The following is a 12283-nucleotide window of genomic DNA, read 5'->3' as shown; positions in this document are numbered from 1 at the left end:
GCTGAAAGATCACCTCCATGTCACACACCATCTTGATTTGGAAATACATCGCCGTTCCTTCACTTGCCTGGGTCAAAATCATGGAACTCCCTCCCTAACTGCACTATGGTTGTACCTACACCACATGGACTGCAATAGTTCAAGACGGCAGCTCACCACCATCTTCTCAATTGTGATTAAGGATGGACAATAAATGCTGTCCTAGCCAGCACTGCTTACTTGCCATGAAAGAGTAAAAAATGGGTGGGGCTACCAAGAGTGGTAATTGGGTTGCCACATGGTGAATAATGCATCACAACTGAGCAGGAGCAGGTGGTGGAAGCAGGTACAGCAGTGGTGAGGCCCGATCAGAGGGTGCAGAGCACTCAGATTTCTACTCAGCTGGGAGACAGATGCTGAGCTTCAGGGGTCAAAGACAAAGAGGTCTATTCTGGCGCAAAAGCAACAAAAAATATTTGAAGTTCTGTCAGCATTTGCAGAGGCACTCTGCACAACTGGAGAAAGATTGTAAAAAGTCCATCCCTAGCATGAATGGCACAATGCCTCAGAGCTTCGCACTGATGTCTACATCTATGAAAAAAGTGGTCACCAGCATGGGGAATACACAAAGCAATCAACCAGGTGCATGCTGATCTTCAGCAATGTTCTGCATGCTCAGTCTGACCGTCAGCAGAATTGAGGGGCGAGATTATCCGCAAATGCGGAGAATCGTAAAGGCTGCCGTGGGACAGGCCGTGACCGAGGCCCGCGGATGCGTAGTTGCCGTCTTTTCCCTCAGCCGCCCCGCAAGACGTGGCGGCTTGATATTGCGGGGCGGCGGAGGGAAAAGAGTGCGTCCGTCACGGGCTCTGCCACCCTTGGCACGGCCATGGTACTGCCATGCCAATCGGGCCCCCAGATGCCCCAAACGGGCATCTGGCGCCCGTTTCACGACGGCAGCGACCAGGTGTGTTTGCAGCCGTGTTGAAACGGGCGTGAAGGCCTGGCCGCTCGGCCCATCAGCCTCGGAGAATCGCTGCTCTCCGTAAAAAACGACGAGCGGCGATTCGTGGCGTGGGTCGGGCGTGGTGGGGGGGGAATAGCGGGAGGGCGTGAAAAATGTCGGGTGGCCCTCCCGCTATTCTCCCACCCGGCGTGGGGGGAGGAGAATCGCGCCCGAGGTCTTTGGTTGTTTAGTGCCTTATGAAAGTACAGCAAAGGTTTCTTCAGCTCCTGGGTTGCAGGGAAGTGTAGGTGGGCCGAGAGAAAGAGAAAGGGCATGTGGGAACTCCGTTCAAAGTGTTTCTGCTTTTCACCCCTTGGCCGGCTCCCACTCAGAGCCTCGCATGCTGCCTCCTGTCCCGTTAGCAGAGTCTGCTGCTGCACAGGTGTAGGTGGGAACAGTATTTGGCAGGACTCTCAAGGGCTCCGAAAACACAGAAGGCAGAGACAAGAGCAGCTGCTCAGTCATCAGAGGGAAATGAACAGCCTACTTTACTTCAGTTGAAGCCAGAGGGATTATACCATATTGGAGTAATAGAGTCATACAGCACAGAAAAGGCCCATCGGCCCATTGCATCTGCGCCAGTCAAAAACAAACACCTAACTATTCTAATCCCATTTTCCGGACTTGGCCCATAGCTTTGTATGCATTGTGATTGCTAGTGCAAATCTAAATACTTCTTAAATGTTATGAGATTCTCTGCCTCCACCACCCTTTCAGGCAGTGAGTTTCAAACTTTGACCACCCTCTGGGTGTAAGGGTTTTTCTTCACATCCCATCTAAACCTCCTGCACGTTACCTTAAATCTATGCCCCCTGGTCACTGATCCCTCCACCAAAGGGAAAAGTTTCTTCCTGTCTATTCTATCTATGTCCCTCATAATTTTATACATCTCAATCCTCAATCATGTCTCCCCTCAGTCTCCTCTGCTCCAAGGAAAACAATTCCAATCTCTCTTCAATATTAGAACACTTCAGCCTAGGCAACATCCTGGTAAATCTCCTCCGCACACTTTCCATTGCTATCACATCCCACCTATAATGTGGATTCCAGAACTGCACATCATGCTCTAGTTGTGGTCGAACCAACGTTTTATACAGTTCCAGCATAACCGCCCTGCTGTTAAACTCTGCCTCTCTAATTATATGATTGTGCCTCTTATTCTGGATCCTTCCATCAAGGTTAATAGTTTCCTAGCCCAATCAAACCCTTCATATTTTAAACACTTCAATTAGCTTATCGCTCGACATTCTAAACACAAGAAAAGACAAGATAAGTTTCTGCAAACTGTCCTAAGAATTTAACAGACCCAGTTTTATTCTAGTGAATCTATGTTGTACCTCCTCCAAGACCAATACATCCTTCCTGCAGCCAGCCCCCAGAATTGTACGTCTCTAGGTGAGGTATGATGACATTCAAATGAAGCACAACTTCTCTTTGCATTTCAGCCCCAGTTGAGACAAAGGTCAACATTCTATTTGTCTTTTTGATTACTTTTTATACCTAGGCTTGAGCAATTTGTGTACCTCGACTCCCAAATTCATTTGTTCTGCCACAGCATTCCTCAACAAACATTCTGGTTTGTCTTTTTTGGATCAACAGTGGATGTCTTCACATTTCTTCTCAATGAAGTTCATCTGCAATTGTTCTGATTCCTCATTTAATCTGTCCACATGCCTCTGTAAGATCCTATTCCCAACCACAGAAACTACTCTGCCTCTTAACTTACCGTCCTCTGAATATTTGGATATACTGGGTGGGATTATCCAGTTCCCCAGCCGAGTGTCTCTCTGCGGCACACCATTCGCTGGCGGAGGGGTTCTATCTTCCCGCCGCTTCTCAATGGGATTTCCCATTATAACCACCCAAAGCCACTGAACCGTCAGTGTGTTGTAGTTCCTTTTTTTGAGTCTTATGCTTTGACTCCAACGTCTAAGTTGGGAAACATTAGGCTGAGCCTGGTGAGCAGTGATCATCCCATTAGTAATTCCACTAGTGCAACTCCATTGTTGTGTGTGGTGTGGTTCTATAATCAAAGAGGAACCAGGCCACTGTCATATCCAAGGAACCAGCAAGCTATTTCTTCATTCCGGTTTTGAATGTTTGAACTGCTCATTCGGGCAGGCCATTAGACGATAGTCGGAACGGTGCCGTTCAGATGTGTTTAATGCTGTTCGACTTCATGAATGCCTGAAGTTCTCCACTGGGAAAGGGGGTAGAGGATATGAGGACCTTTGGTATGCCATGGTTACAGAAACTTTGCTGGGGTTTTTCTATTGTTGAATGAGAAGTCGTGGAGGGCATACGATGCACTTCTAACCATTCTGAGTGGGCGTCGAAAATAATAAGGAACATCGATCCCATGAATGGGCCAGCGAAGTCCACATGTGCCAATACCCATGGTCTTCATGGGTGCAAAGAGGCCGAAGGTGGGAGCTTTTGGCTCTTCTGGCACAAGGAGCACCACTTCACCAGATTCTCAATGTCTGTATCAAGCCCAATCCCATCTTCATCGCCAATGTAATAATTCCAGGAGGTGCGTAGTGAAAGGCCAAACTGGTTTATTTTAAACTGAAAATAAAGCCGCTACTGCGGCACACAGAACACATCCCAGCCCAGAGCTATCAGGAACTGCCCATCTGGGTTTGGCAGCTACATTTAATGGTCTTGCTAATGAGCCCGGCTGGTTGGACCTCCACCTGCTCCCCATGAGAGCTCACATTCTACGAAGCCTTGGGGGACACCAATCAATGATTCTCTGTGGTCCTCATGAGGATTATCACAGGTACCATCTAATTTAACATTCTCTCTCAAAATCATGGGTATTTTCAGTAGATGTAGAACCAGCTGTATCAATCATGGGTAGAATTTACAGGGTAGCCTGGAACTCTGCCCAAGCCCCACAAACCCTCCAAAGCGCTGAAGCAATAAACACACAAATATTTCAATATACCTTATACCAAATCTCCGCTGGAATTTTGTCCAGCCCCTCAGCAACATGGAGGACCCAGGTTAAGTAATATTTTCCTGGCTATCCCAGAAAAAATAGTCTGTCCAATGAAAATCATCGGAAGTCATTGAGGAGTGCATTACCAACAACTTCAGGTGTCCCTTCACTTGAAGTTCCCTCTGAAAACAACAATAATTTCCGAAGATGATTACAGATAAGGAAAACCATTTGATCCATCTTAATTAATCCATCCACAAAGATCCTAGATACCATTCTAATTGCAGCTGTGGCCCAAAACCAATTTTACCCCCTTGAAAACGGCTTCATGACTTTCTTCTACACCATCTCTAGCATTTGAATGCCATTCTTATGTCTCAATGAGTAACAGCAGACACAATGATCAAGGTGCATCCAGAACACTCTATAGTTTGATTACAATTACCTCTGGTTTGTAATCTACTCTTTTGACTATATAGTTCAATATTCTCTTGGTTTGTTATTTGCTGCTCTTCATTAGTTCAATATGTCGATCGCCAGTAAACTCCTAAATCTTTTCTGGTTTTGTCCATAGTTATTTAAACACCCATTCATGGGGCATTTCTTCTTCCTGCATTTTACTTAAATTTCACATACCCACTTATATATTTCATCCAACTCAACATGTCATTCTGATCTGCCTCCTGATATTCTACTGACTCTTAGTTTGATATAATCTGTATATTTGACCATTTTCCATTTGACTTTCTGAAACGACGTTATTTCCATAAATTAGCAGTATTGGTCCAACACTGAGCTCTCTGCACATTCCTCAGTACTTCCCCAACTCTGACATAATCACTCTAAAGAGTGCTCCCTCTAATACTCAGCTGTACCAATACATGTCTTTTACCACTTCACTTAGGTGAACTTCCTGAAAAAGACCAGGCCAGCTTTGTATATTTGTATAATATTTAAGGAGGTGTTATCACCTCAATAGGGAGTTTGCAGGTTGGCTCAGTTCCTGAAACATTGAGTTCTGAACATTCCTCTATAATGGTGTTTGTGTTGGCAGCTGGGAGAATTTTGTGCTACAACAGATGTTACACCTGCTGAATTATGAATTGTAGCAAAGTGCTTTACCTTTTATAATTTTTCATAACCAGCATGTTTTTAGTAGCTGATGTGATTGACACTGTGTTTCTATTCTTGAAGCATCAATGTTATCATTTCACTTTCCACTTTTGTGCTAATAATTCTTCGACACCATGGGTGAAATTCTCCCCTACCTGGCGGGGCGGGGGGTCCCGGCGTAGCGGAGTGGCGCCAACCACTCCGGCGTCGGGCCTCCCCAAAGGTGCGGAATTCTCCGCACCATTAGGGGCTAGGCCCGCGCCGGAGTGGCTACCGCTCCACCGATTGGCGCCAAAACTGCGCCAACGGCCTTTGGCGCTACGCCGCCCGGTGTCGGGGCTGGCCGAAAGGCCTTCGCTGGCTGGCGTGAGTCCGCACATGCACCGGAGCGTCAGCGGCCGCTGACGTCACCACCGGCGCATGCGCGGTGGAGGGGGTCTCTTCCGCCTCTGCCAGAATGGAGGCCGTGGCGGCGGCGGAAGAAAAAGAGTGCCCCCACGGCACAGGCCCGCCCGCCGATCGGTGGGCCCCAATCGCGGGCCTAATTTACAAAGAAACATAAAAAATAAAAGCAAGAGGAAGCCATTCGGCCCTTCTAGACTGCTCAGCCATTTATTATAATCATGACTGATTATCAAGTTCAATACCCTGATCCTTCCTTGCCTCAATATCCCTTGATCCCTTTAGCCCCAAGAGATATATCTAATTCCTTCTTGAAATTATACAACGTGTGCAAGATTATAGTGTTGGTTCAAGTTAGGCCCATTCTGCTGGCTGCCTAAGGACTCAGTAGGAGGCCAAGCTGCTTTTGCAGGGAACACATAGTACAGGTATCCTACTGTGCTTAAAGGCAGTGTACCCCTTTCAAAGGGGAACTGCACTCAGTGGGAGGAACATTCTGCTGACTGCCTGTACAAACACTAGTTGTGCGGAGGAGTTGAAGGAAAGGGTCCTAGGGTCACTGATTCAGCACTGGAGTGGTGACAGAGGTTAGGTTTCTGTTGGAGGGTGTGTGTGTGTGTGTGTGTGTGGCTGGGGGTGGGGGGTAGTGGATGCTGCCTGAAGGCCTTCAAGTGTCACCCTCAAAGGGAATAAGAGCAGGTGAAGGTTTAACCCTCGATTTTCGACCCAGTGCCATAAAAAACTTTAATGATCTCAAACGGATGGTTAACCTTCACATGACACCTTCTACTTACCACACCAGCGACCTCCCTCTCTGCTCAGTGTACCACATCCTTATCACTCACTCATCAGGAGTCTCTGCTACTCAGACTCATGCCTAACATCCACATATCCCACCTCACCCTTACACAAATTGGAATGATACTAGCCTCACACCCACCGTCACTACTTCCACATACATGGCAAGCAGATCAGTCGAACGCAGTGCACCATAATCACTAATGGTCTTCTAACTTGCAGGATGAGGCTGCCCATAACTGACAGGGGCAGAGCAGAACTGGTGGGGGAGGATGCATGCATCACCCGAGCTCTAGGGAGAAGCTAGGAGACAGCTTTAGCTCAGTGGGCTAGACAGCTGGTTTATGATGCAGAGCGATGCCAACAGCGCAGGTTCAATTCCCGTATCGGCTGAGGTTATTCATGAAGGCTTCGCCTTCCCAACTTTCCTCGCCTGAGGTGTGGTAATCCTCAGGTTAAATCACCACCAGTCAGCTCTCCCCCTCAAAGGGGAAAGCAGCCTATGGTCATCTGGGACTATGGCAATTTTACCTTTTACCTAGTTTTCTCTTATCATGGGATTGGCTGGAATGCAGCTTTGTGAATGCCGTGAAATACTGGGTTACAGTCAGGAGAAAAGACTGTATCACTGAGAGATGAGCAGTGGTTGAGGCATTCTGACTCGAATGACTTTTGAGGGAATTCAGAGGCACGATCATCGAAGGTGAAGAGTTGAAATTAATTGTGAGGGAGACAGAGGGGAGAGATTCTCCTCCCGCATCACGCCCGGTGCAACTCCTGTTATTCCAGGTTGGCACTGCTAGGGTGACAGGGGCAGTGTCAGGATGCCAAGAGGCACTGCCAAGGGGAGGGGTCTGAGGGGAGATATGGCCATGAAAGGAGAGGGTGAAGGGAGCATGAAGGGGGTGTGTGAAGGGGGAGGTGAAAGATGAGCCTGAAGTGGTTGCACGGGGGGGGGGGGCTGAAAGAAGGGGGGCTGAAAGGGGGGAGGGACCGTCACTGACCCCATAGCGAGATATGCTCACTTGGGGGGCTGCGATGCCCCAATGCCGATAAGGATGGATGGAGGTGAGGCTGGGTGACCCTCATACCTAGGTGGGGTGGGGTGAAGGGGTGGGGGCATGGAGGTGGTAACCCTCTGGGGGGTGGGGTCCTCGATGTCCATGCATGGAAGGTATGGGGGACCTTCAACTTAAATTGGAGATCTGAGGAGACGGTCTGGCCACCGTCTTAAAACTCTGTGAGATATTTCAGTGAGAATCTCCCCAAATTCCACACAAATGAACCCATACGAGCTTCTCACCATTAATGGCTGCAGGCCCGACTGACACATCAAGCGCACAGCTCACAATACCTACTCTTCTCCACGAAGGAGAAAATAGCCCATAATAAGCCGGACAGGGCCAAGACAGGGTAGAGTCCCAGAAATTCGAGTTCTCACCCCCTATGAGGAACGGGCCCTGATGATCTCGGGGTTCGTCGAGGAGAGAGCGGTCACCGACAGCGAGGTTGGCCTGTGCCACAGCCGTGAGGATCCATTGCCCCTTCACCCAGATGACCTGTCTCAAGTGAATAGTGCATCTCAGATAAAATGATCCTTCCCTCTCACTGACCACATGTCCATTGTCTCGCAGGATCTCCATCTGATGAGGCCAGGCCCTCCCCTCACCCAAGCGACGACCTTAGAGGAGAGCTCTGAGGAGGCTACCCATCCCCATCTTCCACCAGTGCAGAGACACACACCTCAGTGGGCATCATTAATGGATTGACTTCAGGAACATTATCTTCAGCCTCCCGACCAAGTCCAACCCCCTTGAGGGATCTCCCACCCCTGAGTACTGGGCCGGTATCTCCAGTAACCATGAGCTGCATGCAGTAAAATGGGCAGGATTACTCACCTCCTCACTTCCCCTCACAAGCCATTGCGCCAGCTTCACGTTTTAAAAAATATGTACTAAACAACGCCTGCCTAATTTCTCGCTGGGGAGTCAGGTAATTGCTGGGATGCCACAACATTCAACTTCAATCTCGTTAATGACATTGAAATGAAGGTTAATGATATGCTCGCCATTTTTGGGCAAGAACTCGCCATTGGGAGTGGACCGGGAGAATGGCAAACTGTTTCATGCCCGGCATGAATCTCAATTTTGGCCTGTCCTTCTATTTACCCGGCACGCCCAGACCCACGTTGGGCGCAACATGGTGGTAAAATTGTGCCCGTATTCATATTTTGGGAGAAGTTTGCCAAACTTTCGTGACTCTCAGTGGTTACTGATGTCTGAGTGGGCTGCTGATAAATCCTCGGGATCTGTCTTTGTCACATCTACCATTTAATGTGCAGTGCAGTGTGTTCAACCACAATTTGCCCTTTAATTCATATTTACCCCATGTTAATTCTGAATGTTAGAGTACAGGGTGGATATTGTAAATTGATTGACATTTCTGCCTTTGAATAGTAAAATTTATTTTGTTTGTTTAAAACCATTTAATCTTGTGGCTTTATTCTGCTAATGGATAACTGGAGTTTCAAACTTTGCCTACATTAACCAAAAAAATTCTGATCCCTAACCGGATCAAAATACTCATCAATTTCTATACAAAGAATTTTCTTACGTGAATGTTTTTTTTCCAGGGTCAACAACAGAGAACTAAGGCATTGCAAACAGCACATAATATATCAATCCTGTGACACAAGGACTTGCACAGAATTGAGCAGAAAATTGCTAAGTGCTGCAGAGAACCACAGGAGTGCAATACTTTGGGGATAATCCTTTTATAATGGAAGCATTCAGACACTTTTTATAGTTAAACACACTGGTGTTTGTAGGTCATAGAAAGGAATGTAATAAAGTAGGCTATTGTGAATTGGTGCAAAAAAAATCCTGTTTCCAGTCCGCCATTTCAATGCAGAAAATATTATCACTTGTTTCACCAGATTACAACAGAACTTGACCACCCTTGGGATTGATTTATGTTGGTCTCTGTAAACAAAAGACCTCCTAATATAAGCTATGCTATCTGAACCACCAATTTATTACCGAAACTGAAAGGTTGTTAATTAAAGCTACAAAATGCTTATATTGCAACTTCAGATATGCAGACATGCAAAATTGACAGTATGGCGCCGTTTTCCACAACCTTTTCCCAGGCGTAAATGAATGGTTGCTGTCGGGGCAGTGGAAGTTCATTATGCACTGGCCTATTCTTGCTCTGTGGTGAAAGCTTGAGAGATCCAATAATATGCTGGCCATCATGGCATTCAAAGCTTTGTTGAAGCCATCTATCATCTGTAGACCAAGATCAAATGGACAAATTCCCCTTCGCTCACAGGATGGTGTTTCCCTTCTTGAGGATGAGCATGCCCATCCATCAACGCTGGAAAGAACATTTTGAACAACTCCTAAGCTGTGAATCCGGTCACTCAGTAAAAGGCCCCTATTAAAGTAACTATGGGCAGAGTGTCAGCTATTGGTTAGTAAACTTTCCCACCAGATTTTAGAGGTGATTATTGCCGATTTCAGGGAGGCTTCAAAAGCAGAGAAGGTATTGCTGAAACATTAGAAATCACTGGCTTGGGCAGCACGGTGGAGCAGTGGTTGACACTGTTGCCTCACTGCGCCAAGGTCCCAGGTTCGATGCCGGCCCCGGGTCACTGACCGTGTGGAGTTTGCACATTCTCCATCCGTTTGCATGGGTTTTACCCCACAACCCGGGTGGGCAGCACGGTAGCATGGTGGTTAGCATAAATGCTTCACAGCTCCAGGGTCCCAGGTTCAGTTCCCGGCTGGGTCACTGTCTGTGCGGAGTCTGCACGTCCTCCCCGTGTGTGCGTGGGTTTCCTCCGGGTGCTCCTGTTTCCTCCCACAGTCCAAAGATGTGCGGGTTAGGTGGATTGGCCATGCTAAATTGCCCGTAGTGTCCTAAAAAGTAAGGTTAAGGGGGGGGGGGTTTGGGTTACGGGTATAGGGTGGATACGTGGGTTTGAGTAGGGTGATCATTGCTCGGCACAACATCGAGGGCCGAAGGGCCTGTTCTGTGCTGTTCTATGTTCTATGTTAACCCAAAGATGTGCGGGGTAGGTGGAAAAAATGAATTGGGTACTCTAAATTTATTTCAAAAAAAGAAATCATTGGCTTGGCTGCAGTTTGAACATTATGCATAGCTCTGGAGACCTATAATAATAATAATCTTTATTGTCACAAGTAGGCTTACATTAACACTGCAATGTAGTTACCATGAAAAGCCCCTAGTCGCCACATTCGGGCACCTGTTCGGGTACACGGATGGAGAATTCGGAATGTCCAAATTACCTAGGAGCACATCTCCCACATCTTGTGGAAGGAAACTGGAGCACCCGGAGGAAACCCACGCAGATACGGGGAGAATGTGCAGACTCCACATAGACAGTGACCCAAGCCGGGAATCAAACCTGGGACCCTGGTGCTGTGAAGCAACGGTGCTAACCACTGTGCTACCGTGCCGCCCAATTTGGAACAGAACTCACGGAGATGGTACAGATGAGATTCATTAAGGTGAGACCAAGATGCAAGGATTCAACTGTGAGGAGAGACTGGAGAAACTGATCTTTTTGTTCAAACAGAGAAGGATAATAGAAAATCTAAGAAGTGTTTAAAGTTATATGGTAAATGGAGGAAAACCATTCAGTGGTTGACATGTCAGTAACGAGAATGCATACATGTAAGGTGATCACTAATAGAATAAAGGGAAGAAGTATTTTCGCACAAAGGGTTGTTAGAAAAATGAACACCCAGCCAGAAATCGTCATGGAAACAGCATCTGCAATAATGTTCAAAAGGGAAGGAAATCAATGAAAAAGAAAAAAAAAGAAATAAAAAGGGCATGGGAAAGCACAGGGTCATTAACAGACTGGCTTAAATAGCGTAAATCAAACAAGGCTGACAGAAATAATATCAGAATATTTGACAATCAAAAGATAAGCATTGTTTAAATAGAGTGTGAAAAACAACTGACCCAAAGATTAAGAGGATTGGATATATCTCGACAAATACATCACCAAAACTGAATTGTGACAGTTCTAAATTCTTGAAGTAAATAACCCATTACTTTGGACATCTATGTGGCTCAGAACAACACATTTAGTGAAAGTAATTTACACTCAAAACCATTATTCATTACACCTTCAATTCATGCTGAAATGATGAGCACCATGCTGAGCTCCAGGTAGATGCGAATGCAGCACCGATATAGCTTTCTGACATGAAATTGAAAACATTTGTGAAAGAGTTAACAATCCCACTCTTGAAGAATGTGGTGTTGATTTGAACAATCCGATAATGCCTGGTTAATACTCAGAATATGTGTGGGCTGCCAAATAGGAGACAAACAGGGAAAGTAACCGACTTTTTAGCCACCCCATCGAACCAGCTTCCTGTGTGTGTGTTGAATATATGGGTCAGTTGAGGGAGGAATGTTAGCCCAGGCAATGGGAAATCTCCCTGTTTTCTTTTATTAAACACCACAGAATCTTGATATCCACCGTAACGGGCAGACAGCAAGGCTTTCAGCTAACCTGGGAAAGATAAAGGTACCAAAATAAATGAATCCTTGCCATCGTTTTGCACTGACGTATCAACCTAGAATATATGCTGAAGTTTATCAAGGGAAAAATAAAAATTCTGATAGGAACCATTCTCAAAGAATGCCACACCATTACATTTTTGCTGGTGGAATATTGTTTTACATCAAATCTTCCAGTCCCTGGAGGCTCATGGTTGTATTACTGCTTACAGACTCTGCAACATCTGAGCTTTGGGGATTGGCAGCACTAGCATAGAGTGATTGCAGCTATAATTAAGTTTACAATCTGTCCTTTGTAGTTAACTTACCTGCGTTAAACAACTTCAAACTTTGACAAATTGGCAAACAATAGCTGGACAACTCAAGTTATCACCGAGCAACTGACATGAAACAGCACAGCTTCAAAAGAGGTCAACAAATTGAATTCGACCATTGATGTTGATAATGGCTGACCTTCTTCACCTCATTTCTTACAGCTAGTC

At 46.3% G+C, this 12283-nt stretch overlaps 1 protein-coding gene across 18 annotated transcripts in view; it reads right to left on the bottom strand.

The window, feature by feature from the left end:
* Positions 1-12283, bottom strand: part of LOC119972600 (extracellular sulfatase Sulf-1-like) — a 690773-nt gene that overhangs the window by 66760 nt on the left and 611730 nt on the right. The gene's annotated exons all lie outside the window — the stretch shown is intronic.

The sequence above is a fragment of the Scyliorhinus canicula genome, chromosome 10, assembly GCF_902713615.1.
Source record: "Scyliorhinus canicula chromosome 10, sScyCan1.1, whole genome shotgun sequence".
NCBI lineage: Eukaryota > Metazoa > Chordata > Chondrichthyes > Carcharhiniformes > Scyliorhinidae > Scyliorhinus > Scyliorhinus canicula.
This window is presented reverse-complemented; position numbering and strand designations above follow the sequence as displayed.